Below are 18,145 nucleotides of genomic sequence, written 5' to 3' on the forward strand. Positions count from 1 at the left end.
TGAGCGTTGTTTGTACCTTCCCGTGTCAGTCTTTGCAAATGGTCCCTTGAGTGTTCACCAGTTCCCAATGTTCATGTTCCTGCTACCTGTATCCTGTATCCCGTGCTACCGTGTTCCTGTGCTGTACAGAGTTGGAGTCGTGTTGTGTGACCTGCTACACCCGCTGTGTTTCACCGCACCTGTTGTCTGCCTGCTGCCAGAGTTCCATCCGAGCCTAAACCATCGCTATTGTCTGAATTGCCACAGGTACCTTTATCTGAACTATAGACATTGACTTTGTACCGTGTTTGGCCAGCTGTTATACCGCTACAGCGGTACGGCCCAGTGGGTCCACATACCCACAGATCATGAAACAGATATACACATACATATACACATAAATATATACACATTACGCATCCATATATGCACATTACACATACATATATACACTTTACACACATACACTACCGTTCAAAAGTTTGGGGTCACCCTGACAATTTTGTGTTTTCCATGAAAACTCACACTTATATTTATCAAATGAGTTGCAAAATATCTAGAAAATATAGTCAAGATATTGACAAGGTTAGAAATAATGATTTTTATTTGAAATAATAATTTTCTCCTTCAAACTTTGCTTTCGTCAAAGAATGCTCCATTTGCAGCAATTACAGCATTGCAGACCTTTGGCATTCTAGCTGTTAATTTGCTGAGGTAATCGGGAGAAATTTCACCCCATGCTTCCAGAAGCCCCTCCCACAAGTTGGATTGGCTTGATGGGCACTTCTTGCGTACCATACGGTCAAGCTGCTTCCACAACAGCTCTATGGGGTTGAGATCTGGTGACTGCGCTGGCCACTCCATTACAGATAGAATACCAGCTGCCTGCTTCTTTCCTAAATAGTTCTTGCATTATTTGGAGGTGTGCTTTGGGTCATTGTCCTGTTGTCTCCAATCAAGCGCTGTCCACAGGGTAGGGCATGGCGTTGCAAAATGGAGTGATAGCCTTCCTTATTGCAAATCCCTTTTACCTTGTACAAATCTCCCACTTTACCAGCACCAAAGCAATCCCAGACCATCACATTACATCCACCATGCTTGACAGATGGCGTCAGGCACTCTTCCAGCATCTTTTCAGTTGTTCTGCGTCTCACAAATGTTCTTCTGTGTGATCCAAACACCTCAAACTTCGATTCGTCTGTCCATAACACTTTTTTCCAATCTTCCTCTGCCCAATGTCTGTGTGCTTTTGCCCATATTAAGCATTTCCTTTTATTAGTCAGTCTCAGATATGGCTTTTTCTTTGCCACTCTGCCCTGAAGGCCAGCATCCCGGAGTCGCCTCTTCACTGTAGACGTTGACACTGGCGTTTTGCGGGTACTATTTAATGAAGCTGCCAGTTGAGGACCTGTGAGGCGTCTATTTCTCAAACTAGAGACTAATGTACTTGTCTTGTTGCTCAGTTGTGCAGCGGGGCCTCCCACTTCTCTTTCTACTCTGGTTAGAGCCTGTGTGTGCTGTCCTCTGAAGGGAGTAGTACACACCGTTGTAGGAAATCTTCAGTTTCTTGGCAATTTCTCGCATTGGAATAGCCTTCATTTCTAAGAACAAGAATAGACTGTCGAGTTTCACATGAAAGCTCTCTTTTTCTAGCCATTTTGAGAGTTTAATCGAACCCACAAAAGTAATGCTCCAGATTCTCAACTAGCTCAAAGGAAGGTCAGTTTTATAGCTCCTCTAAACAGCAAAACTGTTTACAGCGGTGCTAACATAATTGCACAAGGGTTTTCAAGTGTTTTCTAATCATCCATTAGCCTTCTAACACAGTTAACAAACACAATGTACCATTAGAACACTGGAGTGATGGTTGCTGGAAATGGGCCTCTACACACCTATGTAGATATTGTATTAAAAACCAGACGTTTGCAGCTAGAGTAGTCATTTAGCACATTAACAATGTATAGAGTGTATTTCTGATTAATTTAATGTTATCTTCATTGAAAAAAACTGTGCTTTTCTTTCAAAAATAAGGAAATTTCTAAGTGACCCTAAACTTTTGAACGGTAGTGTACATATATGCACACTACACACATATACACATTACACATATACACGTTACACACACGTATATACAAACATATCAAACACATACATATGTACACATTACACACATACATATTACACACATATACACATTACACACATACATATGTACACAATATACATATATATATATATATTTATATATACACACATACACGTTACACACATACATATATACACTATATGTATATATATATATATATACACACATACATACATACATACATACATACATACATATATATATATATATATATATATATATATATATATACACACACACACACATACATATATACCCATTACACACATACATATTTAAACATTATACACATACATATCTACACATACATATATAAACATCACACATACAAATATACACACTACACATACATATATACACGTACATATATGCACATTACACACATACATTTCGCACATACACAACATACACATAAAAATACATATATAAACTTTATACACATACAATATATACAGATTACACATACATACACACACCTTACACACATACATTACACAAATACATACACATTCCAACACATATATACACATTATACACAAACATATACACATTATACATATATACACACTTTACACACATAAGCATACATATACACAGCACACACATACACGCATATGCACGTTACACACATACATATATACACACACATGCATACATATCACACACGTGTACATATGTACACATTACATACATACATATACACACATGTATATATACACATTACACACATATATACACATAATACACATTGCACACATACATACGTTACGCACATACATAAAATATACATATTTACATATAACACACATACATATATACACATTATGTACACATATACACACATACATATACTGTATATACATTACACATATACTAACATTTATACACATTACACATCCGCAAACATATACACATTACATACATACCCCTTGAGAAAGCTACACGCGAAACGCGCGTCGGGGCGCTACCTTATCCACTGGGTCATACCACTACACTACGGAAATATGGGTAAGCATAATATGGAGGTTATGTTGGGTCATTTATACTCTATTTACACTGTTTACGCTTATTTGGTAGTTTAGTGGGTTTATAGAGGACAGGGAATTCCCTGCTATCTGATGTCAGACGCCAGGAAACAGGCGCCAGATAAGGAACTACAGACGTACCTGAGCGATTTCTTGCCACTGCAAGCACGCCTGCAGACACACATCCTGTTTATTTTGCTCCAGCACTCCTGAGAATTTGGATCTAGCTGGATACGGCCCCTCTCCCCTGAAGAATCATGTGGCCGTGAGGAAACGCGTTGGGAGATTTTAACTACATTAAGAGAGTTCACAGAGGAGATCCTTTATACAGATAAGGAGAGCTTTTTCCTGATCCATCGGACAGCAAGCTGTAAAGGTTGTCAGAAAAAACGGATGACATCCATACGGGTAGGGGGGCACTGAGCCTCATACTCTTGTGCCTGTTGGTCACTAAAGGATCTCTAGACACGAAAATTGATGAACACTCTTTATTCATTATATACACGCATGAACTGCTGTTAATGTCGTATCACCTCACGATACTGGATACAGGCTTTGAATGAGCATCAAAACTTCAGTACATTTTTTATATATTGTCTGTACAATTGTGTTTTTTCTAAAGTAATTTTTTAAGAGAAACAAGTAAAAGCTATATTTTATATACAAAAAAACTCCGGATCTACTTTTCTTTTCTATTTATATTACGGAGAATTCATTAAAAAGAAGTCTGGATGGTGGACTTTATCTTTCATCATCATTCATTGCTTATTTGGTGTAGACTCTAACTTCACTGCCTGTTTCACCTGACACATATTCTCTATCTGTGCATACCTTGCTGGTTTAGGATTAAAGATAGATGTGTCTTTTGATATACTCTATTCTCTTTACCTATATCTGTGATATATTGTGTCATACTGTGATCCAGTTATAAAGACCTGTTTTAGATTCTTATGTATTTTGATTTGCAATAAAGATTTTCTATTTCCAACTTTCTTTTGATATTTATGGACTTCTTGTTTCTCCTGTTTATATAACATTACATACATAAATATATACACATTATGCATATCCATATATATACATTACACATAAAAATGTACACATTACACACCTACACTTACATATATACACATACATATATATATATATATATATATATATGCACACACACACACATTGAACACAGGAATATACATATATACACATTACCGACATACATACATGCATACATATATGCATACACATTATACTCAAGCACAAATACACAAATATATATACACATTACACTTATACATATGTACACATTACACACACATATAGATACACAGTACACATACATATACACATTTCACGCACATATACACATTACATACATACAGATTACATACTTACATATATACACATGCATATATACAAATTACACACATACATATATAGACATTATACACATACATATATAAACATTATAGATATATACACTGCACACATACATATATACACATTACACAGATAGATATATATATACACACACACACACACACACACACACACACACACACACACACACACACACACACACACACACACACACACACACACATATACAAAACAAACATACACTAATACTTTCACATTGGGTTTGTGGACCCACTGGGCCATACCGCCTTGACGGTATGGCAGCTGGCCAACAGGGCGCAGGTCACAGTCTATAGCTCGTATAGGGTACCTGTGGCAGCTCGGACAGTAGCAAGACAGGCTTGGCTGGGACTAGGCAGCAGGTAGACGTCAGGCCTGGAGTAGCAGGACAGGCGTAGAATACAGCACAGCACGACTACAGCACAGCACGACACTTGACCAGGATAGCATGGGATACAGGATACAGGTACGGAGAATACTGGGAACTGGAAAACACTAGGAGACCATTTGCATAGACAAACTAGGATACGACAAACAACGCTCAGGCCTGGGAGGAAGGGGCTGGGTCCTTCTTAGAGCCCAGGGTGGTCTGGGAGCAATCAGCTCAATCTCTCACCTGCGTGCGCTTTGGCTTCTTAAGTCTGGACTGATCTCGAGAGCACACCCTGGTGGTCACTGTGGAACAGGATGGCCGTATGTGCAGACATCTCTGGAGAGAAGGGCGTCGACTGCATGGAAGGAGTTCGTGGTCAGTGACCACGGACATTACAGTATCCCACCTCTTATGCCCCCTCCTCTTGGGACCAGAACAAGAGAGAAACCTCTTAATGAGGGTAGGAGCATTGAGATTCTCTTCTGGCTCCCAGGACCTCTCTTCTGGACCAAACCCCTTCCAATCTACTAAATAAAAGGTTCTTCCTCTTACTTTTTTAATGTCCAGGATCTCCTTAACCTCGAAAGTGTCTGAAGGACTGCTGGAGGCAACCGCAGGGCTAGCAGTCTTGGTAAAGCTCTTCAGAACCACCGGCTTCAGGAGGGAGACATGGAAGGTGTTGGGGATCTTGAGGGTAGGAGGCAGCCGAAGCTTGTAGGCGACAGGGTTGATCTGCTGTAGGATCTCGAAGGGTCTGAGGAACCTGGAAGCAAATTTGTATGATGGCACCCTCAGTCGAATATCCCTGGAGGACAGCCAGACCTTTGTGCCTGGAAGAAACTGAGGAGGTTCTCTTCTCCTTGTGTCCGCCTTCCGCTTCATGCGGTCGACCGCCAGAAGGATGGAGGATTGAGTCTGCTGCCAGATCTGCAGAAAGTCCTCAAATCCAGCATCAGCAGCTGGCACCTCAGACGTATCAGGCACCGAAAGAGGAATTTGTGGGTGTTGGCCATGCACAATAAAGAACGGTGTATTAGTTGTGGACTCGCTGGTGTGATTATTGTATGAGAATTCAGCCCACGAAAGCAACTGCACCCAGTCATCATGCTGCTTGGAGATGAAGTGGCGTGGGTAGTTCTCCAAGATCTGATTGATCCTCTTGACCTGACCATTGGACTGAGGATGGCAGGCCGAGGAAAAGTACAACTTTACACCTAGGAGTCCGCAGAGGGCTCTCCAGAACTTCGAGGTGAAATGAAGCCACCGATCAGACACAATATGCTGCGGCAAGCCGTGCAGGCGGAAAATGTGTTGGATGAAAAGCTTGGCCAGTTAAGGAGCAGAAGGAAGACCGGTTAGAGGAACGAAGTGGGCCATCTTCTAAAATCAATCCACCACCACCCAGACAGTACTGCATCCAGCAGAGACAGGCAGGTCAGTGATAAAGTCCGTAGATATATGCTGCAAGGGAGCATCGGGCACGGGCAATGGCTGGAGCAGGCCAGCAGGTCTGGAGTGAGCGACCTTGTTAGCTGCACACACTGAGCAGGAAGAAACAAAGTCCATAATGTCTTTGGGCATAGTGGGCCACCAGAAATGACGGTCAATCAGATCTCGGGTCTTACGGGTCCTCGCGTGACCTGCCAGTCTAGAGGAGTGTCCCCAGCGGAGGATTCTCCCTCTGTCAGCCAGGCGCGCAAAAGTCCTCCCTGGAGGAATGTTCCCAACTTGCAGGGGTTGACAGAGACAATGCAAAACGGATCAATAATGTTCTGTGGAATTTCCATGGTGTCTTCTGTCTCGAAAGACCTGGACAAGGCATCGGCCCTCACATTCTTGTCGGCCGGGCGATAACGGAGCTAAAACTGGAACCTGGTAAAGAACAGCGACCACCTAGCCTGACGAGGATTCAGCCATTGGGCCGTCTGGAGATAGGTTTGATTCTTGTGGTCCGTAAAAATCAGGATGGGATGAGCTGCGCCCTCTAGTAGATGTCTCCACTCGTCCAGGGCCGATTTGATGGCCATATCCCCAATCGAGTAGTTGCGTTCTGCGGAAGAGAATAGCTTAGAGAAATATCCACATACCATTTACTTGCCCTTGGAACCTCTCTGGAATAGTAGTGCACCAGCGCCGACAGAGGATGCGTCCACCTCCAACGAGAACTGTAGGGAAACATCTGGATGATGGAGGATAAAGGCTGACGTGAAGGCACTCTTCAGGCTATTGAATGTGGACTCTGCCTCAGGAGTCCACACCTTGGCATTCATGCCCTTCTTAGTGAGGTTAGAGATAGGAGATGTCAGTGAGGAGAAGTTTGGAATGAACTGTCTGTAAAAATTGGCGAATCCCAGAAAGCGCTGTATGGCCCTCAAGCCTTGAGGAAGTGGCCATTCCAGGACGGACTTTACCTTTTCAGGATCCATCTCGGGACCTCGATTCGAGATGATGTAGCCCATGAAGGGTAGAGCATCTTTTTCAAACATGCACTTCTCCAACTTGGCGTACAGACGATTCTCCCTAAACTGCAGCAAATCTTGACGTACATGTCTCTGATGCGTCATAGGATCTGGAGAAAAAAATCAAGATGTCATCAAGATAGACCACAACACAAACATAGAGGAGGTCACGGAAAATTTCATTAACGAACTCCTGGAAGACCGCAGGAGCATTACACAGGCTGAATGGCATTACTAGATATTCATAGTGTCCATCACGGGTGTTAAATGCAGTCTTCCATTCGTCACCCCGGCGAATCCGGATGAGGTTGTAAGCCGCACGCAGGTCTAGTTTGGAAAAAATCTTGGCACCACATATAAAATCAAACAGTTCAGAGAACAGTGGCTACTGATACTTATTTTTCACCGTGATCTGGTTGAGTCCCCGGTAGTCAATACAAGGACGCAGGGAGCCATCATTCTACTTGATGGAGAAGAACCCGGCTCCTGCCGGGGAGGAAGACTTCCATATGAAGCCCCTCTCCAAGTTCTCTTTAACATAGGCGGACATGGACAGAGTCTCTGGCAAGGAGAGAGGATATACCCTACCACGGGGAAGGGATGCACCAGGAATCAGCTCGATAGGACAGTCATATGCCCGGTGTGGGGGCAGTGTCTCCGCCTCTCTTTTGCTGAAGACGTCCGAAAATGCAGCATAATGACCAGACAATCCTGCCAATGACCAAGGCAGAGGAGGCTGTGCCGAACGAATCTGCACCAGGCAACGGCCGTGACACTCGGGGCCCCACTGGAGAACCTCCCCAGAGCCAAGGCAGGCCCAGCAGCATGGGGTTAATGGCCTTGGATAAGACATAGAACGATAGAAGCTCGGAGTGGAGAGCCCCTACTTGGAGCCTCAGCGGCTTGGTCACAGCTATAATTGGGTCTGGCAGATGTAGTCCCTTTACCGATGCAACCATCAACAGTCTCTCCAGAGGTGTAGTGAGTAATTGAAAAAGGTCCACCAGGTATCTACAAATGAAATTAACAGCGGATTCAGAGTACAGATACGCAGAGACCTGATGCGTTTTCTCACTGGACACTATGGTCACGGGTATGGACAATTTAGGCAGCAGTCCCTCTTTGCACAAGGTTGTCTCTCCTAGCAACCCTAGGCTTTGGGGCATTTGGGGACACAGATGCACAAGATGGCCTCCGAGGCTGCAATATAGGCAGAGTCCCAAAGTGTGTCTGCGTTGTCTCTCCTGGGTAGATAGCTTACATTGGTCCATACTCACGGACTCCTTAGGAGGATCGGCATCTGCGGGCAGCAGGGGTTGCTGCAAGGTAGGTACCGGACTAGGAAGCCCTCCCTCCCGATGAGCCTCTTGGAGCCGTTCTCGGAGTATTCTATCAATCCGGGAGGCCAGAAGAATGAGGTCATCCAGGGTAGACGGCAGATCTCGAGAGGCAAGTTCATCCTTAATTTTAGAAGACAGTCCATGCCAGAATGTAGCCACCAGGGCCTCATTGTTCCCACCAGGATGCGCAAGTGGATGGCGTACTCGCCCATGGAGGTGTCTCCTTGGCGTAAGTTCAGCAAGGAAGCTGCTGCAGAGGAGACTCGTCCAGGCTCCTCAAACACCGTGCGAAATTTCCGGAGGAACCGCTGGAAGTCATGGGTCTCTGGTCCTTGTCTCTCCCAGATAGGGTTCGCCCATGCAAGGGCCTTAAGCCGTGTAACTTCTGCGATCTAATGAGAGCAGGCACTTTCAGCTTACAACGACCATTGACTACAGGCTGAAGTGGATCTGGCACTGGTTCAAAAATCCACGACAGGTACCTGCGTCTCCATCATAGCGGTCAGGAAGTGGCAAAGAAAAACGAGGATCAACACTGCCAGGAGGTGTAGTCTGAGGATCAGTACTGCCATGAGGTGTAGTAGGAGGAACGGCAGCTTGTGCCTCTTGCCGACGTGCGAGAATGTTCAAGGCCTGGAGGAGTTGGTCCGTCGAGACCGGAGGTCTAGCATATCCATCTGCATCTCTTGTGACGTCGTCTTGGATCGACCAGCGGGGTCCTTGGGATGAGTGTATTGTCATGTTGGGTTCGTGGACCCACTGGGCCGTACCGCCTTGACGGTATGGCAGCTGGCCAACAGGGCGCAGGTCACAGTCTATAGCTCGTATAAGGTACCTGTGGCAGCTCGGACAGTAGCAAGACAGGCTCGGCTGGGACTAGGCAGCAGGTAGACGTCAGGCGTGGAGTAGCAGGACAGGCGTAGAATACAGCACAGCACGACTACAGCACGGCACTTGACCAGGATAGCACAAGATACAGGATACAGGTACGGGGAACACTGGGAACTGGAAAACACTACGAGACCATTTGCATAGTGTAACGGCTGCCGCGCCGTTCCCCGCCGTTCCCACGGCCTCTGCTCCGGTTCCGGCCCCCCCCTCATCAGCTGCTCGTCCCGAGCTCTACTTACCCGGTCCGGATGCTCTGCTGGCCCTGGACGGCGTCAGGTCAGTGCAGCCATTACCTTCCTCCGCGGTCGGCATCCTCCATGTGCGGCTGCAGTCACTAGAGGGCACGCAAGCTGACTCGTCCTGCCTTAAAGGGCCAGCGCACGCCTATATTCCCAGAACTTCCTATTTAAGTTTCCTCCTCCCTTCCATCCTTGCTTGTTCAACCAAGTTCCCCGTGAGTTCCCTGTGCCATAGTCCCCTGTTTCCGTTCCTTCTGCCTTTTGTCTGGATTTCCCATTACTGGCCTCTGCTTGAACTTGACTATCCTTGTCTGCCGCCTGCCTTGACCTATTGCTGCCATACCCGTTACGACGTCTGCCGCCTGCCTTGACCTATTGCTGCCATACTCGTTACGACGTCTGCCGCCTGCCTTGACCTATTGCTGCCATACCCGTTACGACGTCTGCTGCCTGTCCTGACTTCTGCTTATCCATCCGACTGCCTCTACCCGCTGTGCCAAGCGTTGCCTGGGTTCCAAGTACCATCTCCCAGACGACACCGAGGATCCACGAACAAACCGGTTAGAACCGTTATAGGTTGAACAAGCCATGGATCCCCTTGACACAGCCCTGCCTGACACGGCTGATATGGCTCAGGAGCTTTCTAGACAACGAGTCCGCCAAGATCAGCTGTTTCAGCTACTGCAGAATGTGTCCACTCGTTTGAACGAACTAGCGCCTCCGGCGCCTCCAATACCAGCACCACCACAGCAAGCTCCTGTCTACAGTCCTGGACTTCACCTACCTACGCCTGCCCGCTATGAGGGAGACCCCAAGACCTGCAGGGGATTTGTTAACCAATGCACAATCCACTTTGAAGTCATGGCACATCATTTTTCCTCAGACCGGGCTAAGGTGGCCTATATCCTGTCCCTGCTGTCTGGTGAAGCGCTGGCTTGGGCACCGCCCTTGTGGGAGAGAAACGACCCGATCATGTACAACATTCAGAACTTTCTCTCCACGTTTAAAAGGGTGTTTGAAGAACCGGGTTGAGCCTCTTCTCCAGCGTCCTCTTTACTCAAGCTCCGACAAGGAACCTCCACTGTAGGCCAATACGCCATTCAATTCCGCACCTTGGCTACTGAACTCCAGTGGAATAATGAGGCTTTGGTATCGACCTTCTGGGAGGGTCTGGCGGGCCGAATCAAGGATGAACTTGCTTGCCGAGACCTTCCACTGTCCTTGGATGACGTGGTTACCCTAGCTAATCGTATTGATATACGTTTCCATGAGAGACAACAGGAATCTGCTCGAGGCAATCGGACTTCACGATTGGCACCAACCTTCCAAAGACCTCTTCTGGCCTCATCTTCCTCCCGGTCGGACGAACCCATGCAGGTGGAGAGAACACGACTCACGCCTGAGGAGCGCCAGAATAGACGCAAGTTGAATTTATGTCTGTATTGTGTTGGAAAAACGAACTTCCTCAGAGACTGTCCAGTGAGGCCATAAAACTCCAACGCCTAGGGCAAGTAGGAGAGGCTACCCTAGGTGGAATACCTTCCTCTCAGAAGATGACCATACCAGCAAAACTGTCCTTTGCAGGAACCACTTTCGACGTTCAAGCCTTCCTAGATTCCGGATCCGCTGGGAATTTTCTGTGCCAGTCCTTGATAAATCACTACCAAATCCCACTGCAAAGACTCACCATACCTTTGTCCATTGCTTCTGTATATGGGAGGCTCCTACAGGAAATGATCTATCTCATCACCGAGCCCATTCTCCTGTTAACAGGGGTGCTGCACCAGTAACGTATCTCCTTCTACGTGTTAAAGAACTCTATGAACCCTTTGCTTCTAGGTCTACCGTGGTTACAGAAGCACTCGCCTGTTATTGACTGGGCTGGAGGTCAAATTACCCGCTGGAGTGACTTCTGTCACCAACATTGTCTGCTATCTATTCGCCCACCTATGCCTCAGTCTGCAGAACCTAACTCAGCAGGACTTTCTACTCCATATAAAAGTGTAACGCCGGGGTAGGGAGACAGACAGGTGAGCCCTAATCTACCCGCCACTCAGTCCCTGCCTACTTGCAACGGCCCGTCCTAGGCGACGGCGTACAACTGGGCGATGGTCCCTACGCTCACTATGTGCACGACAGACAAACAGACAAGGGTACACAGAAGCTAGGGGAACGGGGCAGTTGCCCACGGCAACACCGTGAGCAACAAGAGAAGTGAACGAGCCGAGTCAAACCAGGAGTGTACGAGGTACCAAACGCAGAGCAGGAGAGTAGTCAGTAAGCCAGGGTCTATATGGAGCAGAGGACAAAAGTACAAGCAGCAGCAGCAGAGCCAGGAAACAGACAGAATCACAGGCACTGGAGGAGAAGGAAGTGAAGGTATAAATAGACAGAGGGCGGGAGCTAGCTCCGTCTGGCCAGGCTGTGATAGGCTCTCCCACTCCTCAGCCTCCCAGGATGATTGGTAGAAGGAGGGGTCACTCGACCAGACTTAGGAGCAGGTGCAGACTGACTAACCACGGGCGTCGACACAGAAGCTGTGTCTGGCAGATCCTTTACAGTACCCCCCCTTTTATGAGGGGCCACTGGACCCTTTCTAGGTGGCCCTGGCTTATTGGGGAACCGAAGATGGAACCTCCTGAGCAATACTGCAGCGTGAACATCCCGGGCGGGTACCCAAGTCCTCTCCTCAGGCCCGTATCCTTTCCAATGGACCAGGTACTGGAGAGAGCCTTGGACCATCCTGCTATCCACAATCTTGGCCACCTCGAATTTTACCCCTCAGGGGTGAGAACAGGGACCGGAGGTTTCTTCGAGGGAGCCAAGGACGGGGAGCAGCGTTTCATGAGGGAGGCATGAAACACGTCGTGTATTCGAAAAGACGGGGGTAACTCCAGTCGGAAGGAGACAGGGTTAAGGACTTCAATGACCTTGTACGGCCCTATATACCGGGGAGCAAACTTTTTGGACGGGACTTTAAGGTGCAAATTTTTTGAAGACAGCCACACCAGATCCCCGACCACAAACAAGGGGTTAGCAGAACGTCTTCTATCTGCCTGAGTCTTTTGTATGCTCTGGGACGCCCCTAGGTTCTTCTGAACCTGGGCCTAGACTGTGCACAGTTCCCGATGAACGAGATCTACCTCAGGATTGTTGGAAACACCAGGTGAAACGGAGGAAAATTACAGAAAAAGGGGGAGACCCCTGACGAGTTACTGACCCTGTTATTAAGGGAAAATTCTGCGAGGGGAATGAATGAGACCCAATCATATTGACAGACAGAGATAAAACACCTTATATATTGTTCTAGAGACTGATTAGTCCTCTCAGTTTGGCCATTAGTTTCAGGATGGAAGGCCGAGGAGAAGGACAGATCAATCTCCAACTTTTTACAGAAGGCTCTCCAAAACAATGAAACAAATTGTACCCCTCTGTCAGTAACAATATTGACAGGAACCCCATGGAGACGCAGGATGTGTTTGACATACAAGGTAGCTAACGTCTTAGCATTGGGTAGTTTCTTGAGGGGCACAAAGTGGCACATCTTACTGAAGCGGTCTACTACAACCCACACCACCGACTTGCCTTGAGATGGAGGCAAATCGGTGATAAAATCCATGGAGATATGGGTCCAAGGTCTCTGGGGAATGGGCAAAGAACATAATAAGCCTGCTGGTCGGGACCTGGGAGTCTTGGACCTAGCACAAACTTCACAAGCGGCGACGTAGGCCTTAACGTCTTTAAGCAACCCAGGCCACCAGTAGTTTCTGGCAATGAGGTGCTTGGTACCCAGGATGCCTGGATGGCCAGATAGTGCAGAGTCATGATTTTCCCTAAGTACCCTTAGCCAGAATTGCAGGGGAACAAACAGCTTGTTCTCAGGAAGGTTCCCGGGAGCTGAACCTTGATCAGCCGCAATTTCGGAGACTAAATCAGAATCAATAGAGGAAATGATTATACCTGGAGGCAAAACACAAGCAGGATCTTCCTCCGAAGGAGGGCTGGCCATGAAGCTATGCGACAGTGCATCAGCCATAATATTTTTAGACCCAGCCCTATAGGTGACCAAAAAGTTGAATCTGGTAAAAAATAACGCCCATCGAGCTTGTCTCGGGTTTAGCCTCCGGGCAGATTCTAGGAAAACCAGATTCTTGTGGTCGGTAAGGACCTTTACCTGGTGTCTAGCCCCCTCCAGGAAGTGGCACCACTCTTCAAATGCCCATTTAATGGCTAAGAGTTCGCGGTTGCCAATATCATAGTTACTCTCAGTGGGCGAAAACTTCCTGGAGAAGTAGGCACAGGGACGGAGATGGGTGAGGGACCTGGTACCCTGGGACAAGACAGCACCCACTCCCTCCTCGGAGGCGTCAACCTCCACAATGAATGGCTCCATTTGGTTGGGCTGAACCAGCACTGGGGCTGAGATAAAGCACTTCTTAAGGACCTCAAAAGCCTGGACAGCCTCAGGAGGCCAGTGGAGGAGATCAGCACCTTTGCGAGTGAGATCCGTAAGAGGCTTAGTGATGACCGAGAAGTTAGCAATAAATCTCCTGTAATAGTTAGCGAACCCCAGGAAGCACTGTAACGCCTTCAGGGAGGCAGGTTGGACCCATTCCGCCACAGCCTGCACCTTGGCGGGGTCCATGCGGAATTCATGAGGAGTGAGGATTGGACCCAAAAATGGTATCTCCTGCACCCCAAACACACATTTTTCTTAGCAAACAGTTTGTTTTCCCGAAGGGCCTGGAGCACCTTCCTGACATGCTCAATGTGGGAGGACCAGTCCTTGGAAAACACAAGTATGTCATCAAGGTACACTACAAGAAATACCCCTAGGTAGTCTCTTAAAATCTCATTTATGAAATTCTGGAAGACCGCGGGAGCATAACACAACCCAAAGGGCATGACGAGGTATTCTAAATGACTTTCGGGCGTGTTAAACGCAGTCTTCCACTCATCCCCCTCTTTGATGCGGATAAGGTTATAAGCCCCCCGTAGATCAAACTTAGAGAACCATTGGACCCCCTGAACCTGATTGAAGAGATCAGGAATCAAAGGAAGGGGATACTGGTTCCTTACAGTGACCTTATTCAAGTTCCAGTAGTCAATGCACGGCCTAAGACCACCATCCTTCTTCCCTACGAAGAAAAAGCCAGCACCTACCGGAGAAGTAGAGGGGCGAATAGAGAAAAAAAGTACTATGCACACCAATATGGAATTATTTATCCAAGTAAATAATTTATTTATTTGTAGCCAGTGACAGTGCGTGCGACGTTTCACAGCGGTTACCCGCCAATCTTACAGCGCCAGCGACGCAGGACCAGCATTGACTAAAGTGCCTGAGGAAGGTCAAGGTTTTGACCGAAACGTCGCACGCACTGTCACTGGCTACAAATAAATAAATTATTTACTTGGATAAATAATTCCATATTGGTGTGCATAGTACTTCTTTTCTCTACTGGATCGGGTTGGGCCCCTACTCATGCACCCACACCATTACCTAGTGCTATCCGAACCTTGTAACGTAGAGGGGCGAATGTAACCCCTGGCCAGGCATTCCTGGATATACTGGCTTCACGTTCGGGACAAGAGAGATTAAATATCCTACCCTTACGGAGCTTAGCTCCTGGTACCAAATCGATTGCGCAATCGTATTCTCTATGAGGAGGTAACACTTCAGAGGCCTCTTTAGAGAAAACATCAGCGAAGTACTGAACAAACTCAGGTAGAGTGTTCACCTCCTCAGGGAGAGAAATAGAATTAACAGAAAAACATGACGTCATGCATTCATTACCCCATTTGGTAAGATCCCCAGTATTCCAGTTAAACGTGGGATTATGCAACTGCAACCAGGGAAGGCCTAAAACCAAATCGGACGATAATCCCTGCATCACCAGTACAGAGCACTGCTCCAAATGCATGGAGCCAACAAGGAGTTCAAAAACAGGGGTATGCTGCGTAAAATAACCATTAGCAAGAGGAGTGGAGTCAATACCCACTACCGGGACAGGTTTAGGCAAATCAATCAATGGCATAGCTAGAGACATAGGAAATTCCACAGACATAATATTAGCAGAAGACCCTGAATCCACAAAGGCACTGCCGGTAGCAGACCTACCACCAAACGAGACCTGAAAGGGAAGCAAGACTTTATTAGGTTTCATATATACGGGAAATACCTGTGCGCCCAAGTGACCTCCCCGATGATCACTTAGGCGCGGAAGTTTTCCGGCTGCTTATTCTTACGCCTAGGAAAGTCGTTCACTTGATGCTTGTCATCCCCACAGTAGAAGCAGAGACCATTCTTCCTGCGGAACTCTCTATGTTGTTGGGGGGACACGGAGGCCCCGAGTTGCATAGGTACATCCGAGTCTTCCGTGGAAGAACGAAGCAACGGAACCTCGGGAGGCATCATGGGGGAGTCAGAGGAGAAGGCACAAAAACGTTCAAGTCGTCGTTCCCTGAGACGTCGGTCAAGTCGTACCGCTAAAGTCATAACCTGATCAAGGGAGTCAGAAGAGGGATAGCTAACTAGCAGGTCTTTCAGGGCGTTCGACAGACCCAATCTAAACTGGCACCTTAAGGCAGGGTCATTCCACAGAGAAGCTACACACCACTTCCTAAAGTCAGAACAGTACTCCTCAACAGGTCTCTTACCCTGACGTAAGGTCACCAGCTGACTCTCGGCAAAGGCACTCTTATCAGTCTCGTCATATATGAGCCCGAGAGCAGAAAATAAAAGATCAACAGAGGAAAGTTCAGGGGCGTCAGTAGCCAAGGAGAAGGCCCATTCTTGGGGCCTGTCCTGGAGCCGGGACATAATTATACCCACACGCTGGCTCTCAGAACCTGAGGAGTGGGGCTTTAAGCGAAAATAGAGCCTACAACTCTCCCGAAAGGAGAAAAAAGTCTTCCGGACCCCTGAGAACCGGTCAGGCAACTTGAGGTGGGGTTCAAGAGGTGAGGTGGGGGGCACTACCAGGGTAGCATCATGTTGGTTGTCCCTCTGAGCCAGGGCTTGGACCTGTAGGGAGAGGCCCTGCATTTGCTGAGCCAGGGTCTCAAGGGGGTCCATAGTTGTGTCAGGGACCAGGGTAGACTAGGTATATGGGCCTGTGATTATGTAATGACGGGGTAGGGAGATAGACAGGTGAGCCCTAATCTACCCGCCACTCAGTCCCTGCCTACTTGCAATGACCCGTCCTAGGCGACGGGGTACAACTGGGCGATGGACCCTACGCTCAGTAAGTGCACCACAGACAAACAGACAAGGGTACACAGAAGCAAGGGAAATGGGGCAGTTGCCCACGGAGACACCGTTAGCAACGAGAGTAGTGAACGAGCCGAGTCAAACCAGGAGTGTACGAGGTACAAAACGCAGAGCAGAAGAGTGGTCAGTAAAGCCAAGGTCAATAACAAGCAGAGGATCAGTAGTTCAAGCAGCAGCAGCAGCAGCAGCAGCAGCAGAGCCAGGAAACAAGCAAAGCAGAATCACAGGCAAAGGAGGAACAGGAAAGGCAGGTATAAATAGACAGTGGGCGGGAGCTAGCTCCGTCTGGCCAGGCTGTGATAGGCTCTCCCACTCCTAAGCCTGCCATCCTGAGTGGAGGAAGATGGAGTCAGTCACACAGACATAGGAGCAGGTGCAGACTGATTACCCACGGGCGTCGACACAGAAGCTGTGTCTGGCAGGTCCTTTACAACTTCAGTAAAGTTAATGTGGATGTATGTGACAGCACAGCGAGATCACGCTGTGCTGAGTACAATTGGACATGAATGGAGAGAAATGTATGACGCTGATTGGTCAGCATCATATACTCCTCCTTACAACGCCCACTTGGTCAAAAGTAAAAAAACGCCCAGTTGGGCATTAAGAAAGTCATTAGCATAAATCTAAAATTGCTCATAACGTCCTCAAAAATGATCGTTTTTAAAAATAAAAAAAGTGTTGTTATCTACATTATTGCGCCGATCACATTATGTAGGAGATAGGGCACTTATGTGGTGACAGAGCCTCTTTAAAGGCAATGTACACCTTTGAAAGGGATTTTTTTTTGTCTTAATAAAAAGGTCAATCAGTGTGTTTGGTGCAACTTTATAAATAGTTTTTATTAAAAATTATTTTTACGTTTTGCGATACAGCTGCTCTATATTCTGCATACAGAGCAGCTGTATCCTGCTCTAAGACCTGAATCCGTTAGTTCCACGGACCTGATGGGTTCAGTCTCAGCAGGTTCTGTGTGTTTCTGACACGCAGGATCCACCTGTAATATATCA

The sequence above is a fragment of the Rhinoderma darwinii genome, chromosome 1 (assembly GCF_050947455.1).
Source record: "Rhinoderma darwinii isolate aRhiDar2 chromosome 1, aRhiDar2.hap1, whole genome shotgun sequence".
Lineage (NCBI taxonomy): Eukaryota > Metazoa > Chordata > Amphibia > Anura > Rhinodermatidae > Rhinoderma > Rhinoderma darwinii.